We start from the raw sequence: 16,176 nt of genomic DNA, 5'->3' as shown, positions 1-16,176 counted from the left end.
AGCCAGGCTCTGTGCTTTATACTGCTGGCGATAAATGGTAATGGGATTTCTACACAGCACTCTGTCATCAGGTGTCTATTTTACTGCTTTTACTTCCATACAAATTCCTATCCTGCACAAAAGGGGACTCTTCTGCTGGGATAAGAGGACTTTTGCTGCCAGAGCAGTTTCATCCTCATCGATACATTCTGGTGTTTTATCAAAAAGACAGGTTCTGTAAAACTGTGGTTGTGTTGTGTAGTTCCACAGATGCTTTCAATACTGGGCAGCAGCTCAAGAGCTCAAGAGCTGCTGCTTCCTTACTGAAGCTGAAATCAATCAAAATCTCTCAGTTAAGCCTTGTAGTCTGCTGTCTGGGCAGCAGATGCTGAGAGGTGAATCAGTGCAGAAAGTTGAGGAGAGATAGAAGGCACAAAATAAAGGAAGAAACCCTGAGCAACAGCTCAGCGCTTAAATCAGTTTTGCGAAAAAGACCATAAAGCAAAGTGAGCCTGCTGTCCAAGGGGCTCTACTAGATCTCAGTTCATTGGAGTGGATGGGCCCCATTCATTGTCAAGCAAGATCTTGTCAGAGACCAGTCAGGTATTCTGTAATATTCAATACATATTTTTACCTCTCATACAAAACTAGAGAACTATGGACATAAAATCATCTCATATCTTTCTTACCTATATCATTATTATCAGCATTAATACTGGAAAATTTTACTATAAGGGAGGCCAAAGGTGTTTACAAGAAATGGACAGCTGACCCCTGCCTTACATTATGCAGTGCCATGACTTTTTGCAGCTTGTAGCTGTGCCTCTCGCCCTCCTGGTTGGCTGATCTGAGAAAAGTCTGTTTTATGTCTGCTCTGTAATTCACCTTCATGGTAGTTAGAACTAGTTGAAGACAGATATTAGGTCTCTCCAACTTCATCTCTTCTTCAGGGTGAGCAAAGCCTGATCCCTCAGTTTGCCCTTGGAAATCATAGGCTCCAGTCCCGGGAACATCTCAGTAGTCCTCTGCTGTGCTCCCCAGTTTGTCCATTTCTCTGCTGTGGTGTTGTGCTTTACAGTAGAATAACTGAAAAACGTATGTGGATCTAAGCCTCTTTAATTTTGTTTTAGAATTATCAATCTTTCCTTCAAAATCACTCTTGCTTGTAAGAGATCTCCTCCTTAGCATTCACTTCTGCCAAACTCTTAGACCAGGAAGACATCACAGGATTTCACATTCAGTGACAACAGTGACCAGTGAAAGGACTTGCTCCCACACAAAGCACAGCTGAGTTGCAGCAAGTTTCTCCCAGTGGCAGTTCTCTCTGTGTGGAAGATCTTTAAAGCTGTCTGCTTTTTTGAGCTGTGCTGGCAGCTGGGACTATTTTTTCCTTTGCCTAACATAAGGAGCAGAGAGAGAAGAGTTAAGAAACATAATGCATCTCTTCTTATCCCCAATGAGTCAAAATGGGTTCATTTCGCACTTGAGAGGCAGAATCGAGCAGGAGAATGTTAAATAATTTTCACAGAGTGTTCCTTAGATGAAGAAGTCCCTGTGAGAGCACACACCACAGAATCACAGAATCACAAAATGGCCCGGGTTGGAAGGGACCTTAAGGATCATGAATCTCCAACCCACCACCACATGCAGGTCCACCAATCTCCACATTTAATACTAGACCAGGCTGCCCAGGGCCCCATCCAGCCTGGCCTTGAACACCTCCAGGGACGGGGGCATCCACAACCCCTGACATCCAACCTAAATCTTCCCTCCTTGAGCTCAAAACCATTTCCCCTTGTCCTGCTGTTATCAACCCTTTCAAAGTTGACATTAATCCCAGCTTGCTGTCCCTAAAGCTGCATCCTTGGGGTTGTCACAGCCCCAGATAATACAGTGTTTTGTGGACCAGTCAGAATAGTATGCTGTCCCTCTGGCATCGTGTCTCTGATTCCTCAACTGACAATGAGCTGTCACCTCTGCATGGGACACAAATATTGTCCTAGTGAGTGGGGTTTCTCAGATGACAACGAGCTCAGGTGCCAGCTGACACCTGTCTCTACTTATTTTTCACAGCAGTTCACCAAAAAATAAACCCAAAAGAGATATGAAGGAGTCCCTCTGCTCATCTCAACCTGGTCCAGTCTGGGGTCTGCCAAGCACACAGTAAGCATTCTTACTCCTGCCCCTGAATCATCCAACACGGATATGCTGGCAGTCCTTCTGCCTCCTCTGTGGCCTGCATGCCTTGTTTTACTTTGCTTTGAAAACAGGGCCAGAGAAGGAAGGAGACGATGGACATTTTGTTCTGAGATGGAGTTGGTGCACAGCAAGGGCTGCACCAGCCCTGGGAGATAAGGGTCCTGCAGTGCAGATGATTTTAGACACTATAACCAATTCCTCAGATCTTCCAGTGAGCAGGAGGTGACACTACCACAGGCAGTCTGTTCCTCTGTTTCACCTGCTGATCAGCAAAATGGATTTGCTTCCTTAAATCTTTGTCACTTAAATTTAAAACCATGACATCTTACTTCTCACCTGCAGCAAGTAAGAGATCATGATCTCCTTCACTTTTCACTGTCCTCTTAAGTCTTCTCTCAGGGTTTTTTCAGACTGAACAAATTTCCTCAAATCTTCTTAACCCATGTCTGTGGCTGCTGATCACTCTCACGGCTCCTTACAGGTCTGCATGCATCCAAGTGCTGTCTGACGGCTGCGTGCAGCTCTTCGAAAAGCAGCAGCAGCCTCATTACAGCTGCAGCCGAGGCCCTCCTTGCTTTCAGTTTACCTTGAAAGCCAAGCAACCATGGAAAGGAGGTAATTCCTCCCTGTTATCAGCTTCCTAAAGGGGATTAAGCTGGCTCTTCTTGTTTGCAGAAAGATTTGAATCCTTTTTTTTCTTAATGAAACTTGCTTTAAGATGAAACAGAAAATACTACAAATCTAGAGATCTCATTCAAGATGCCCATTCACTAGCAAAAACCTTTACCATAAAACGCAATCACTGACCAAAACTGCAAGCTATAAAATCTTTTGATTTATTGTTCAGTAAGGTAAAAAATGTCCATATGCCTCTGAATGTTTTAATAGAAATTTTTAACAATCCAGGTGATTCCTAGCACAGTTGGCTCTCAAACACATTTCAAATTTTATTCTTTAAAACTTGAATACATACATTCCAGAATAATGTATTATTTTAAAGATTTATCATACAAATTATGCACCTTTGCTAATGACTTGGGAATTAATTTTCTTCTTAGCATGCCACGCTTATGAAAAAAATTTCTGCCTCTAAATCTCTGGTTGTTTTACATTGAATCAGAATGTACATTTAGCAGCAACATCTTCCCATTCTCCTGTGTTATTATGACTTAGCCGATCTCTCTGAACTGCAGACATCAGCTATCAGCTGGCACATAGCATTACTTTATGTCTGAGGTACTGCACATTCCCATTTTCCTCCAATTTTCACAAAAGCTTTTGCTATTAACATTTCTTCTATAGCTAACTGCTCTGTAGATGAATACTTTCACGTTTGTGCATGTCCTGAATGCCTCTGGGTCTGCTCAGTTTAAACAAAGGTGGCTATTTTAAGCCTTTATATGGGGTGTTTAATACAGAGAGTGATTCCCCACCCCTCTCCCCAAGGCAGAGGGGTGCCAGCTGTAGGACTCACTGCCTCTTTGGGTCATGGCAGCCAGCATCCTGCTGGGGCCGGGGCAGCAGTCCCGGCTGAGCAACTCCACAGCACCTGCAGGAAGAAGCAGCTGACTGTGTGTCTGAGAGGCTGCAGCTCCTGTTACACTCCTGCTGGCATCTTGAATGCAGTCGCTTTCCCCCTCTGAGTGGGAAAACAGGTCTAACTGCAAATAGGTAGGAGGATAGCATGTCATCCATTCCTGGGCAGTCTGCCTGTGGATCCAGCTGACGAGGAAGTGCTGGGCCATGCTGGGTGGCTGTGATTTCTCACTGTACTGATGCAGATCGGACAAAACTCCTGTGAAGGCACGATGCCTATATAACACAGTGATATGAAGCAGGCTGACCAATCCCAGTGGGAAACTCATTAATCCCACCCTCAATGGCTGGGATGGGCCAGCACCCAGCGCACTGGGAGAGAAAGGAGCCTGGCAGAGATACCATGACAATATTATACAAATGTTTGCCAGCTTTTTCTCTCTTTGCAGTCAAAAATAAAAATAAAATAAAAAATAAAAATAATTCAAATTCCTTCAGTTTCTTGGATGCATGCTTATGGAGCACATCAATTAAATGCTTATTTCCAACCAGCAGATTTACACATTATGACACAACTTGGCTGCACTGCCCCATGTTTCCCCAACTCCTATTAGAAAATATCCTATAAGGTCAGCTAATGAGTTCTGATAATGTCAGATTGAGACAAGACAGAACTGTATTTGTGAATTTCAAAACACATACAAGAGCTAATTCTGAAGGATTGGGTAACGGGCAGTCAAAGAAAGGGGAGAGACATGCTGAGAAGAGCTGACAGAGGTACCTAGCGCTGCATTTAGGTTTTCAGATGCACGAAGAGTTGGGAGACCTCTAGAGGCTAAGGCCTGCCTGGCGGATTGAAGCAGCCCGCGGGCTGTCCTCAGTTGATGCTCTTTGTGGTTTCCTCAGCGACTTTGCCTATAGCAAGACACAGAGTGGCCGTCGGTCAGTAATCTCGAGTGACTCTGAGACAGGAAAATAAAGATTTGGACCAGGAATGAACAAGCTTCCCTCTTAATTCCTAAGTGTTCGAAGAGCTTCTCCTACACTTCTAGCACAGGATGTCTTACTGGTCTTCAGTGTGAAACAGCCTGTAACCAGCTGATAAGAAAGTACAGAAGACTGGAATGATTTCTAAGCCATTTCCTGACAGGCATCATTTTAAGAGTCACAGGGACATCCACCCAAGTATTCAGATCCCATAGTCCTGAAAGGACTGAAAGGAGTGGTGCTGCCTTTACTTCCAAGACCATGAAACACTCTGGAGGAAGGAGCTGCTTCGTCAGGTTTCTAGGTTAGTTTGTACACCTTCTGGACTTAAAAACCCGTATTCATTTTCACTTTTATTCTCCAGTCAGAAATCATTAAATCGGGAAGCAACCCAATTTCTAGAACATGAGGCAGTGGAGGAGAAAATATTCACTGCCATCAATGCTGCATGGAATAGGTGGTAATTTTCAACATAGCGGCAATTTACCTAACTTCCAAGTAATAATGAATGCAGGAAGCAGAACCTAGAAAGAACCTGATTTTTCAAGTAATTTGTGTGGTTTTTTTTAGAGTACTTGATGCATTCACCATCCAGCTACAGCCTGCTGTAATTGCAGACAATGGTGCAATTAATGCTCAGTCTTTCTTCGGCTCAGATCCCAGATGTTTCATGAAAACATGGAACAGACCATTAGTGACCAACATGACCAGAACATTGCCCAAGTGGGTTGCTGAGCATTATCTAGAAATTCCCTGAGAGCAGCAAAGAGAATAAGTCATTCTCCAGAGGTAGCAGAGGCATCTTTAAGTGCTTCACATATTTGGTATTATGTAGTTGAAGAGACTGCTTTATAAACAGAAAATGGATGTTCTTCCAAGGCTGGCAATAAATGAGGTAAAAATCATTTCAGGGAAAAAGGGAAAAAAAACTAAATCATTGCAAGAAGTTAATTCAACTATAAAAGTACATCCAGTAGTCCAAAATTCAAGCTATGTGGAGAATTATAAACACTTCTAAACTTTGAAGTACATGAACATATGCAACAGTGTTATAATATTTGATTCCATTTTGCCATACAGATCTACATCTTACATCCTGCTAGAGCGACAGTAATGCTTCAGGAGGAAGACTTGCAGTCCTGAGCCCAGCGCAACTGCTGGAGAGCAGAGAAGTCCCCAGATGTGACCATGCAGGCTGAGCAGGGTAAGAAGGACTGTAGCAGAAGGTCTGAGGCAGATCTGCATGAAGATGCTACTGTGGCAAAAAGGAGATTTCCTCTGGCTTCAGAAATGATAGGGTGCAGTTTGCTGAGCCTATGAACTACAAAGAAGAAAGGACCTGTCCGTGCAGACACAAGAGGCAGTGGGAAGAATTATTTTCAACCTTCCTTTTGTTTAATTTATCTCATCCAGCACATCGATTTTTACCCTACTTGACAAGGAAACTTTGCCTACTTACTCTGCTCATATCTTGTGATATATAAAACAGAACTGTAGGGACTGGAATCCTGCTGGGTTCATTTGGACATCTGTAACTCAGGGGACTGTTCTATCCCAAGGTGATGAGAGAGTCGTGTCCAGCCATTTTCTGATACTTGTGAGTCACAGGTGAAAGACATCTCCTGCCGATGGGAAATCGAGAAAATAAATCAGACACAATATTACCTGGAACTTTACAGAACTTCTGGGTAAGACAATAACGACGAGACATGGAAGGCTGTCTTGCTGGTGTCAGTTTCAGCATCACCGTGCCCATGACCATCAGAAGACAAAGGGTGAGGGTGTGGTACAAAAAAGAGAGAGAAGAGAAAGCTTACATGTATGGCTGGTTTGGATAGCACATAGGCAGAAAGAAAGAGTAGAATACACTTGAATCAAATGGTATATTTAATGAATTTGTTGATAACTTATCAAAATCCTCTCTGTAGCATGAGAGAAGGGAGATTCCTTCCTTTTGTCTGTGAAATAAACACGTTTATTCCAACTTGATTCTTTTTTCAGAAGGATAAGTAACTCCCTGGCAATTGTTCAGACTATATACTAACTTTCAACTCCTATCCAAATTTTAAAGACAGAAAACATTGAAACAGTCATGGCAGCTGAACACTACCTAGTCAATACGCCCTTCCCAGTCACAAACTTTAAACAAAAAAACTCTTCCAGAACTCCCTACAAAACTCAGCACAGGTGAAGAGGGGTTTATCTACCAAGGAGAACTTTAGCAGAAAAAATAAAGGAATGGCAAAGAAGCTGGGATCTGAAAGCACGGCCTGAATACAGAGTGAGCTGTTAGCTCTATTTGTAAGTGCTTTTTAGTTGCCAAAACTAAAAGTTTGTAACTTGCTTTTTAGAAGCAAAACTTCACTCTTCCCTTTAAAAATCTATCAGGTAGTGTGGCTTGCAGGAAGAACACACTAAAAGAATGCTGGGAGAGTTGTTCAGAATTTGACCCTGCTGCACAGGAGGAAATTTGGAAGTATAGTATCTGCCATCAGAGCTGAGACAAGTAGGGAGAAATACTGAGCAGAAGGAAGAAACACTATAAATAGCAAAGAATAACAACATATGGCTAGACAATTTCCTAGCATAAGTATTAAAGAAAAAAAAAGAAGTTGCACCAATAAAAAAGAAAAAAAAAAAAAAAAGAAAAATACACCACCAAATTGTTCATATATTCTGAAACTGCTCTAATTTACACAGCTCTTACCCAGCTGTAGTTGAGAGTTAATTTGCAGACAAACACTGAATAGAAGTGCCTTGTCACTGAAGCAAACAGGACATGTCACAAAAAGGAAGCTAAAGCAAAAATTTACCATGCAATCACTCCTCCAAGAGAGTGTCTTAGGGACAGTTTTAGTGAGTGCAGAGAATGCCTTTGTGCCAGATGACTTAAGGGGCCATGGAAAAGGAAAGAACAATCTCACCTTTTACATGATCTAAACGAGTCTTGGAGGGAATCACTGCATCTAAAGAAGAGAACATTCAGCACAACAGCTTTCCTGCATGACAGGCCCAAACAGCAACAATACTGGCACTGCCACACATCATCATGTCTCTGAAATAATGAAAAAAGATATTTTGATTTCATCCCGAAGTAATGAAGCAACAGAGGTGTTTCGGTGGATTGGTTTTGCTCCCTGTGAAGTCAGTGTGAGACCGGGCATGGGCTTCATTGGGATCAGGACAGGAGAGTGGCTGAATGACACTGCTGTGAGATCTGGTAGGATGTTACAACAGAAATGAACCCCAGTCCTACTATTTGAAGATTAAAAGAATTATATTTTAATTCAATCAAATGAATTTTTATTCTGCAGTAGCTCTGTATCTAGTTTCAAAAACGCTCAATCATTTAGGAGAATACTCTTCTAAAGTAATGTTGTCATGCAAATAATGCCATTGAAATATTTGAAGAATGGTGTCTGGGAACTGTTTTTTTTATTTTTATTGTTGTTTTGCTTCCCCCCACAAATAGCTATACCTGAAATATTTGGTATGTCCCAAATTTATGCTGTTTATTTGCCTACATTTCCAGGCAAATAAATTCTAGAAATGTAGGCAAATAAACAAAAGCGTCCTGCTTTTCAGAAGATGTCTAGAACTCACCAATGAAGGTTTCACAACCATCTTCAACTAGGCATCCCAGTTGGACTCCTTCCATTTTGCTCCACTAGATTGATGGTTGTACCATGCAGGGGCATTTTTCATTTGCAGAATACCCTCCCTGTAATGGTTGGTGAATCAAAAGATAGTCTCCTGTTCAGAATGTTGTAAATGTAATAAAAAAAATCCTTTCTAACAGAACATAGACGTGATCACGGTATACAAACCTACAGTATTTGTATGTCTGTTTCATCTGAACTAAGCATATAAGATATGATACAGTGGCATTCCTCTGGGCACAGATTCCTAACGTCATTGTAATAGCTACTAAAAACCAAAAGCTAAGTCAAACTAACTGTGTTGCCTCCTCTCCCATAGTCACTTCTCTTAACCATTTCCTTATTCTAAATTTCACCCTCTGAGGAAATCAGAATCCAAAGCAACAGCAGTAAAAAAGAGCAGAGTCCTTCACTTTATTTCAGAAAACAGCTTCCTTGTGAGCAGTGTAAGCATATCTCAGGAATGACCTAGGGGTGATACTGGAAAGTTGAAAGAACTTACAGCAACAATTCAGCCACAAAAAGTCATGAACCAAAATCATTATAAGTGATATATATGGCACTGCTGACTTCTGACTAAAGCTATTTCATGAAGAGGACAATTATATTTGGTCTGACTTTCCTTGGAAAGAATTGGAAGCACTTCAACATTCACACGCTAGACCTTAATTTAACAAGAACTGGGACCTCTGAAACATATTTCATACCACACACCATCTGATACTCTTGTAGAATGCTGTAAATAGCTGCACCGTTAGGAGGAATGAAGATCACAGATGCTTCAGTTTTCATTATAGTTCGATAAATATGGAAAGAATATTAATGTTAAACACAACTTCAGTATTAAAAACTAATGTGCATCAGTTTCCGCCTCAGTTTCTGTGGGAATACAAGAAAAACTGTTCAGAGCAGAAGCTGTGGAGAAAGATAAACAGCATGAGAACCAAGGACACCTCTAGAAGCAGAAAGAAAGCCTCATGGCTCTGACTGGATAAGCGCCTGTGTGAACGGTTGAAGAGTGTTTTTTAGAATGCTCTGTTGACATGTAAAGGTGGATGGGAGAGTTGTAGGGGTGGATGGGAAAGCTAGAAAAAGAAAACTTGTGAAGGTATATGTGATGTGAGAACTTGTAATAAACAATTTGGATCATTCAAACCTGAGTCCGTTGATCAGATGCTGCAAGTTTCTAAAGAGCAGATCTTGTAGAGACACGTGTTTGCCCATTTGCATGCCTCAACAAGATTCGAAATGATTACCCAGTGTTAAAATTTTGATATGTAAATAACTAGGAAAAATAATCTTTGATCCTGCCATCAAACACAAGTAAGAAAATTTGGTGATGTTGACCTGCAAAAACGATCAGCATTTGCATTGGGTTGATACGCTTTCCAAAAAGATATATCTCATCCCAAATGCTGTCCTTGGAATTCACCCTCTTTATAAAGATTTTATTAAAATTGTAACTATTGAATTAGTACTGGATCCTCAAACTGGTACCAGAAACATTGAGAACCTCTCCCATGCTTTTCTCCTGTGATTTGCAGCCTGCTTGGAATACCCTGCCATCACTGATCACACATTGTGTGCGTTCACAGTTCAGTTGGTGAGATATAAGTAAACAGCAAATAGATAATTATGGATCAATAATACCACTAGAACAGAGATGCAGTAGCGTACATATGTGTCCCTGAGTGGTGCCAAGAAGTGAGAGCCCCTGGAATACTTGCTGCGTGAAGCTGAATGATTTTCACACTCCTTTGTAAAACTGCAAGTCAAGTGATAGAAATCAAGCCTTGACAAATTCAAAAAGATGAACCTTGTTAAACCCTGATGAGGTGAAGCACAATTCAGAATGTTACAGTACTGAAAACGATGCCATATTTTCATTTTTAGTAAATGGCTGCAAAAAGTAACAGTTTAAAACAGATTTCGATTTTTAAAAGTGCATTAAAAACACATCTTACAGGAAGTTATGGTAGAAGATTTATTTTCCAATTGTGATTTACTGGCTGAGACATCTGTTATATGTGTAAAAAAAAATCAGTTTTTTTCACTTACTAGTATCTGAAAAAAAACCTGACTCATTTTGTCAATTTCTTCTAGAGCCACAGTCCAGAACTATAACAGAAGAGATGTGAGCCAAGACTGAAATGCATTGGCAAAACCCTGAAAACTTCCAATATTCCTGCTCTTCAGTGTATTTCAGTAGAAAAAATGACTGTTTTGGAACCCATAAGTGTGAAAGCTCCTGCATCTTCTCTCTTTCCATTTTTTTTTTTTCTTTTCCTTTCCTCTTTGGAATTACAGTGTGTTCAAAAACCTGAGATAGAGGATTAAAAGTGATGGCTTTATGGTGATAAGAGGAAATAAGCAGAAGATTGTGGCTTAAAGCCATAGAATATAATGAGAATGGAGATAGAAATGGTGCTAGATAAAATGAGGTTCCTCTGGAAGATCTTGCTGCATTTTAATGTGAAGAAGCTCTGGAGCCAGATACCTCTGTATACTGCATCCCTCTGTCTTAACTGGCTGAAGAAGGCCCAACCTTACAGTGGTTTTTAAGAAATACGGGACTCTGATATCACCTATGTATCCAGAGAAAAGGAGCTGCAACTAATAAAGACCTCAGAGGCACAGTTGGACCGTCGTACAAAATGAATCATTTGGTTAAGATGGAGGAGTGCAGAAATTTTGTCCACAGACATATCCTCCAAGGCATGGGTTCTGTGATTTGGAGTTCACTCAGCATCTGACCCTCACTGACTGTACGTAGTTCCTGTTAACAGTTTGTCTGGTGAGATGTAAATGGGCAGTGGTTACTAGAAAACCAGTGTCAAAGATGGTGAATAGCTGGAACAAAAATATATTTAGTGCATGCAAGCACGGATGAAGAGAAATGAGAGGAGAGTAACACTGAGGAAGAGAAGGTGAAAGTTTGAGTTATCTGAATCGACATGGTAGGCACACAGCTTTCTTCTCTGATGCTTTCCTGTCAGTTCCCATTTTCAGGCTAGCATTTGTCCACAACATCCCTTATGTCCACATACAACCCCTTGTTTGTCTGGTCATCAATTTAAGTTCTTTGAGTTGCAAACATTTTCTACTGTGTTTACTGTGTGCTCTGTTTTTATAGATTTACTCAGAATCACGCTCCACATTCCCTATAGTAAGATTAAATAGAAAAATAGTTACTGGTCTTCTAATGCTAATCAAACTCTCAAGGCTAACACCAGTTATGACTCTTATCTTGGATGAAAAGCTGAAAATTATTTCACAGATTATTTACAGTCAAGAATCAAAGTCTCGAGGAATCAAAGGTATCTGCTCATCTGAACATTTGCTTCTTCAACTCAGTTGCACTGACCATCAATATTGTACAGATGTGCTTTTGGAGCAGAAGTGCATTTCCATTTTAAAGCAACAAGAAAAAAAGTAATCCAGAATCAATGCTATAAAAATGGCTGCATTTCCAGTCAGGCAGTTATCAGAGACCAGTTCACAAATTAAGCAGCCCAGAAGATGCTCTCCAGCTACAAATGATACAGTCAGCTCCAACCTAATTTACACTTATGCTCAAATAGCCCTGAAACTTATATCGAGCTGTAAGAGATGCTTATTTGTTTCTATTTCTCATATTAAAATGCAAAGCCAGAGAGAGAAGTTAACAATTTGAAATGAATCTTGTCAATTTAACCTTTACTTAAAAATTCCAAAAAAGAAAAAAAGAAAAATCTCTGAGCATTTCAGCAATATGATCAATAGCATCTGTAAGTGACCAACCTATGAAATTATGAAAATTATTGTTCAGACATAAGAAAAAAAATCAAGATTTCTTCTCTAATGTGTTGTTGTGATACTGATAATAAACAGCAGCTGAAACATTTCCCAGCTTTCCTACACTATATGCTGAGAAGTCATATGTAAGGCATCTCCCTTCACATTACTTACGTGTGTCATTGCATTTATAGTTCCAAAACTGTGCTGTGCATTAAATTGATCAAAGACAGTAGTGTCTCCTCCCAGAGACTGTGGTTAACACCTGCATCCTCCAAATCTCTCTGTATCATGAGACACTCCTGGCGTTGCCATGGGGTCTTCCACACAGCAAACAGGAAGATGAAGCATCTAGAGGGACAGAACTTTGCTTTAGACATGTCAAACTGAGCGACAAACACATGATGATAATGTGAGTGATTAAAACTATACTTACTGTCAAGAGCTTGGGTTTAGTCAGGTATGTGTCCATTACAGCTCCATTTTCAAGATGATGTGACTTTTTAAAATAACATGCAGGTCAGATTTACAGATGTAAAAAAAATAAACCTGTCCATTAGCAAGGCAGCAAAATAACGATGTGAGGTAAAAATCACCTGTGCTCATACAACCAATATGAGCTGAAGCACTGCGTTTGTCCTACCTGAAATGTAAGTAAAGAAAGCCTAAATGATACACATTCTTACAGAGATATGAAAAAGATACAGAAGTACATAAATGAGTCTTGAGTATCAGCAGATACTGGCATTGTCTGTAACTCTGAATAACAAGGTTTCTCGCATTAAAAACACATTAATGAATCAGCTAATGTGAAGGTAATGTTGATGGGAGCTTACCAGTAAGTTTGAGGAATGTAATATGCCTGCCAGCGGTTTGCAGAAATATCATACGGCTCTTGAAATGGTTTCTGGAGAAGTTTTGCATAATCTTCGATATGTAATGATTTATATACTGTACAAACAGTACAGTAAGGAAGGCATTTCTAGCAGTTGTTGGTGTATTTAGTTCTCCAGAAGGGCTCCTCCTCACGATGCCTGGCTGAGATTCTCTCTCAGGTCATGCACACCCACTCATTGGTTGAGGGAGGCCCAGGGTAGCAGCTTCTGAGCAGAGCTGGAAGCACCTGCTGATTCAGAAAGAATCACATACTCAGGCTCTGGCAGCCTTCCCGTTGCCTAGATTTTCATTATCCTGTTTGCCTTCTTTTCCCTTTACAGAGCAAGCAAAGCACACTTTGTTTCTACCACCAACATTCATAATTACTGAGTGTTCTACTAATGAAAGCACATACTGCTGTCTTCTAAATTAAGTCTCTTCTACATAGAAAATTGAATACAGTATAAGTACTACATTTATATTGAATACAATATAAATTTCTACACTAGGGAGCCTGCTCATTTTTCCTTGTTCTTTGGAAAAGTGATTATAACTAGTGTTCCTGTATTTTTCTTTCTTTCTTTTTTTCTTTCATTTTTTATTTACAACTTTTGTTTCCTGATTATTGATTTTATTAAAAAAAAAGAAAGATATTTTCCTTTTAGAGACATATGTCCCATTTTAGAGACATATGTCCCATTTTTTCCATTATTCCAAAGTATTTTGGAGATCCCCTTAAGAATGTTCTGTGCTGAACTAAATAACCAGTGCCTGGATAGATTAAGTAACATAAATTAAAAACAGAAAGTTAAGCAAGGAAGTGAGTGCCGTTACCCATGTTTTACTGTAGATTAAGAAACTGACTGAAGTAAATTTATTGTAACATAAGATAATTGCATACATAATTAGATGCTTGAGGCTGGACAAACACATAAATCTTGATTTTCAAGTTTCTAAAAACAAACAACATAAAGTTAAAACAAACAAAACACCACCACCTGTATGTCACAATGGCTTCTGGAATTGGCAATAAAGGTTACACAAAGTGTCCATCACCCAGGAAAGGTGTCCTCCTGACACCTCCACCAAGCTGTTTCCCATTTGTGCCATTCTCTCAGTCTATTTCCAAAATTCAGTGCTTTTGTGTCCAAATCATTAGAGAAATTGTTCAGACAGGTGTTCTTTTTCATTTTTTACATCTTTTATTTTAAATTCATCTTTTGGTCTTTCTAACATAAATTAATTTTATCACATTGCCAAAAAATGCTGTTCCTGAAGAGTTCTTTCTCCATCTCTATTAATTTTTTTGGGGAGAATGGGAGCTTCAAGTCTGAGGAGGTTTCACAGGGGCTAAGAGGGCAGTAGAAATAAATGTCTACACCACTGCATAATCAACATTAATCCCTACCCTGTATTTGTATTTCAAGAAAGGACATAGGTCAAAATAACAATGTCACGAATATGAGAAATTTGCAGTATTGCCCTGGGGGAAGTTGCTTCACCTAGTACAGAATTTCAAACACAGGTAAGACTGATGATTGCTGTTGTCTCTACATTTGCTGAGAGAAGGAAAATGGAGGGAAATGTATTTTTAAGATGTCTTCCATTACATTACACAGTAATGCATTTTATGCTCTGCTAACATGTGAAAACTGAAACTTGAAGTGGTGCAGTGCATCAGAGCCCCAGATTCCTGAAAAACTGGCACTTCAGGCCTTACTTTGAACATCTCTGCTCTGCTCCTTGATCATCAGCTGTGTTCACGTACTTTTCTGCAACAACTTTCCTAATTTGCGCTTGTCTTTTATTGCACAGCAGTGTTCTGTTCCCCTAATAATCCCAGTCTAATTTGTTCGTATAGCTTTCAGCCTCTTGAGCATTACTATACCTCTCCTCACCTTTCAAATTTTGAATGGATTTCTTCAAGCAGTAGATTCAGAAAGCTCTTTATATGTCATTCTTCAAATCCCTAATTCCAGAGTGACATCTTTCTCTGAAAATTAGAAACTTTCTGGTTGGGAACACATGGCCTGAATGGCAGCTATGCTGGCTCCATGAATTTCCCTCTCACTGAGCTGACATGTTTACAGGCAGCAGAGTTAGGAAGTCTGCACAGCTGCTGATAGTGCTGTAACTGTGCTCACAGTTCTTAATCAAGTCAATCCTAGGAGTGCAGAGTCATGATTACAAAGTCGTACACAGGAGACTTAAATATTCTCACTGAAGGGGTTGATGCAAATTGTGCTGAAGGTAATGGCAAACTCTGATTCTCTACTCCCTGAAATGGATCAGGCCATATTTATTACCATTTTTGTTTAAATGTAGTCTTTCACTCCTCCCATTTTCTCATCCAGATTAAGCATGTGGCACTTACCCCAATGCATTGTTTATAAACTGCTTATCACTGGGCAGAGCATGAACAAACCCTATCTGAAGACACTGTGCTCCAGGCTGTCTCGATGGGATGTAGCATGGGATGTACCATGCCTCTTAGGAAAGGTACACAAACTGTGAAGGGAAACTGTTCACTTCCAAATAGTTTGCAGTGCAGGCATCCTCAACAGATGGTGGAAACATCTCTGCCCAAATTACAAACAGTTCATAGGTCCAGCTGTAATCTTAGATTCTCATTTCATACTCTGCACCTGAGAAACAAAATGAGGACAGCGCATGTTTCACAAGTGGCATCCTTACCTGGAGAACAATTAAAGGTAGACAAAATATATTCAAAAAATGCTGCAAAAAAGGGGGCAAATTCCTACCTTTGCAAAGCCAAACTATAGAAATGTGCAACTCCCTACATGGCTACATGGAAAATACATTTTTCTTGATAACAGAAAGAAATTACTGAAATCTTAGAACCAAGTTTTTACTTTCTTATCTTTTCAAGTAGGAAAAACAACCATCTCACAGCACACAGCAGTAGCTCAGCCACCTCTTCCACACAGAAATCAATGTGTTGTAATGACTCCTGAGCATGAACAGAAATAAAACCATCAAGGTACCATTAATAGTAACTTTCCACTGGTTATTTATGGGCCTGATCAGCACTGCACATGCATGCCAAATAGTAACTATTCATGCTTGCAGTCCCACGGGTATGATGGAATTGCTTAGAGAAGAACAAATCAGGAAGTGTTGCTTTCATGCGCAAGGTAATGGCTAA

The 16,176-nt window shown here is 40.1% G+C and overlaps 1 long non-coding RNA gene across 1 annotated transcript; it reads right to left on the bottom strand.

Moving 5' to 3' along the window:
• Window positions 1-5,502: 5,502 nt before the first annotated feature.
• Window positions 5,503-13,256, bottom strand: LOC146544104 (uncharacterized). The gene is made up of 5 exons (XR_014884093.1): window positions 12,971-13,256; window positions 12,571-12,777; window positions 12,309-12,485; window positions 7,626-8,422; window positions 5,503-6,323 (listed from the first exon to the last, which is right to left on the bottom strand). It is a non-coding gene; the product is annotated as an uncharacterized LOC146544104 (long non-coding RNA).
• Window positions 13,257-16,176: the final 2,920 nt, after the last annotated feature.

The sequence above is a fragment of the Meleagris gallopavo genome, chromosome 6 (genome assembly GCF_905368555.1).
Source record: "Meleagris gallopavo chromosome 6, MGAL_WU_HG_1.1, whole genome shotgun sequence".
Taxonomy (NCBI): Eukaryota; Metazoa; Chordata; class Aves; order Galliformes; family Phasianidae; genus Meleagris; species Meleagris gallopavo.
The sequence above is the reverse complement of the archived record's forward strand: the minus strand, read 5'-3'. Positions and strand labels throughout refer to the sequence as shown.